This window comes from Centruroides sculpturatus, unplaced genomic scaffold (genome assembly GCF_000671375.1).
Source record: "Centruroides sculpturatus isolate CEXI.00-Female unplaced genomic scaffold, Cexi_2.0 scaffold32, whole genome shotgun sequence".
In the NCBI taxonomy this organism is placed as follows: domain Eukaryota; kingdom Metazoa; phylum Arthropoda; class Arachnida; order Scorpiones; family Buthidae; genus Centruroides; species Centruroides sculpturatus.
In genome coordinates this window covers 604,586-607,733 of record NW_019384445.1, presented here as the reverse complement: position 1 = coordinate 607,733, position 3,148 = coordinate 604,586, and the positions used below count along the sequence as shown (strand labels likewise).

General features: G+C 32.0%; 1 long non-coding RNA gene across 1 annotated transcript; it reads right to left on the bottom strand.

Moving 5' to 3' along the window:
* Positions 1–2,511: 2,511 nt before the first annotated feature.
* LOC111620342 lies at positions 2,512–3,110 on the bottom strand. Its single transcript, XR_002755901.1, has 2 exons — positions 2,765–3,110; positions 2,512–2,662 (listed from the first exon to the last, which is right to left on the bottom strand). It is a non-coding gene; the product is annotated as an uncharacterized LOC111620342 (long non-coding RNA).
* Positions 3,111–3,148: the final 38 nt, after the last annotated feature.

Genomic DNA, 3,148 nt, shown 5'->3' with positions numbered 1-3,148 from the left:
TTTAAGTATGATAGTTTTATGTCAGTGAATATGACCTACACGATAGTCTACTGAACAATGATAGTCTACCGAACTTAATGTCAGATTAAAGAGACATACAAACATAAATAAACTTTTAATTAAAAATTAATAAAACAATTTAGATGGCTCTTCTATAACTGCACTTAAATAACAACCAAACCTTGACAAAAACCTTTAATATGCAGCCTTTTTATTAACTTTTCAAACATTTTGGCCATTTGGATGACCTCCTTTAGGAATAAAAAAATTAAACAATTCCAATTTCTATAAAACAAAATTTGTTTTGGATTGGTTTTAAATGTTTGAATTTTCTTAGATGTCTAGTGCACAAGCCCGTAAATAAAAAATACAATATATACAGGTTACTTGTACAAATATACACATAAACGATACAATATATAATAATATATTATATAATATAATACAAGAACAATGGACAAAGAAGCATCAACAGAGCAGAATAAGGCTGCATCCCCACAATCATATCTGGGATAATAGTACACCACTACCATGTATCAACAAGGTCTGCAAATTTGGCCCTAAATTTGTACTGCAGCCTAAGTTCACATACGAAAAGATCACTTAGCCTTTCTAATGCTTATTCTAAATCAAGGATGTGATGTAGAACAAGCATTAGAAGGGCTAAGTGAACTTAATAAAGAGGTATTCAGATGGAAAACAGAATTTAAAATAAAGGACAAATGTATCAGAACAGGCAGTAGCACAATATGGAAAAATATAAAAGCAAAAAATGGATAAATCAAAATAATATAGTACTTACAAGAGCCAACAAATCAAAGGACATAGTGGTAATTAAAAGATCTACATATAATGAGCTTTTATTATAAGTACATAAAAGAAACAAAATGCAAGACAGCCCATTCACATGCACTGGAGCAGTTAAAGGCAAGAGTCAAACACTTTTCTAACAAAACCCTTGCAAAAGAGCTTAGAATGAAGAAGACAGTAGTTACCCTCCATCAGCTCCTAGACTGTTTGGATTTGCCAAGACACACAAACCAGAAAGAAGCATAAGACCAGTACGAGGGCTGTTTGAAAAGTTCGCGGCCTTGCCTATATGTGGCGCTGCGATAAATTTAATTTTTGGCGGGAATAATTCAGCCATCCTTGCTAAAGATATGATACCAATTTCCGCTTGATTTGTCGTAAAGTTTTGCCACGACAGCTTAGCAGATAGTCAATGTGCACATGCTTTGTCAAAAATGGAGAAGACNTATCACATTAGACTGGCATTTTAAACAGCAAAACAAGATTTTTCTCAAGGACATAAAATACGCATGAACTTATGGACTGACCTGATATTTCCAATACTGTCTTATAGGTTAGTTCCAAAGGTAATTAGAATTTTATCAAACAGCTTTTTTTTACAAAAGAAAAGAAGCAAAATTCTTTACATTTAAAGTATTTATAAATTATGTGATACTTTTTATGCAAAGTTATACTTTCCCTGCTCAAAAGTGTCCAGTCAACATATTTGAGATGAGAGTGAACATATTTCCAGTTGGGAATAAAAACCGAGGTATGAGAAAGGACTAAAGAAGACACTTTTATTGTATAGTCTTTTATTTTTGTGAATTTAAATTTACTGTCCCAGCCCTTTTATCAAATTTATATTAACTTATAATTTTTACTTGTGCCATCATCAGAGGGAAGATTTGTCGTGTTTTGCATATTGAGGATGACAAGTAGCCTCATAATAAAGGTCAACTCCACCATAAGTCTTCTTTTGTCTTTTCTCACACCTCAAGAAATAAGACTTATTGTATAATCTTTTATTTTTTGGAATAAGAATTGTGTGGAAGTTGAATTTTCGAAACAAGTGGAAAAGACATCAGTATAATTTGATTAATGATCTGAGAGAATGCCATTTGAATCAAAAATATTGAAATAATTATATGAACATTTAGAAATTATTAAAATAAATAAGTATAAAATGAATTTAAATGATGGTCTAACTCAGGGTCTTCAACTGGAGTCCATGTAACATTACTGGGGGTCCACAGAAAAAAAAAATACCAAATTGGGGTTCACGGTAATATTTTAGTGGTCTATAGGGTAATTCTACTTCAAAACAATTATTTTACTGAAAATTAAATTTCTACAGTATATATATTATCAATTTATTTATTACTCATTTCTTGCATAAGGTTAAAATATAAATTATTTAAAATATTGAATACATAAACAACATATATATCTCATTGACAAAGGTCAAAGAGAGATTATAAAACCGGGTCTGTTAGGAGAATCTTATACCATCAATGTCATGTCACTTGCCAGTGACATTTCTGAACGTTTTGTGTCAGTTTGTTCCAGATCTTGAAGATTAGGGAGGGCAGCTATAAACTTTATAGTCTCCCTCCAGTATACAGGAAATCAGTTTATTTTAACCCTAAGGCCAGGAACACACATGCGTAAAATTGTGTGGCAGAAAACTGAATCAGAAATCAGCTTTCAGTTCAGTTTCTGTTTTACGCTTTTATGCCAGAACACACATACGTAAAAATTCTGGCCGAATAGAAAACACCACTGCCACCAACAGTACTAATTTTATTAATTTTTTCCTCTCATATAGGCTATCTATTCCTTTGTACCTTCCATTTTTTCTACACTTCCTCTGCTATAATATAGAAAATTTAAATTAATAGACTCGTATTCCAAATTCAAATAAAGAACGTGTGATATAAATACTAGGCCTATATATCGATTCTACTAGACTTACCTGTTATTTGAAATTTAACACCTGTAGCCATCCATAAACGTTGTTTAAATACAGTGTCTTTATACATGACACTGATTTGGTCGAACGGATTCAATAAACTCCTCTATTTCATTTATTTTTCGTTTTTTCGAGACCATCACAATTGTAGGGTTAACCCTCATTGCCGCCATTGTTAGAATAAAAACCACGTGTCTACTTCGACGTCACAGGAAAGACTTCTCTTTATTGGAGGAATTTTGGCGTAAAAATTTTTCGGCGTAAAAAGTAGAGACATGCTCTACTCTATTTTCAGTTTTGTTTCAGCCAAAATTTCAGAAAAATTTTTACGTTTTCTGTTTTATGCTAGATTTTACGCCGAATTTTACGCATGTGTGTTCCTGGCCT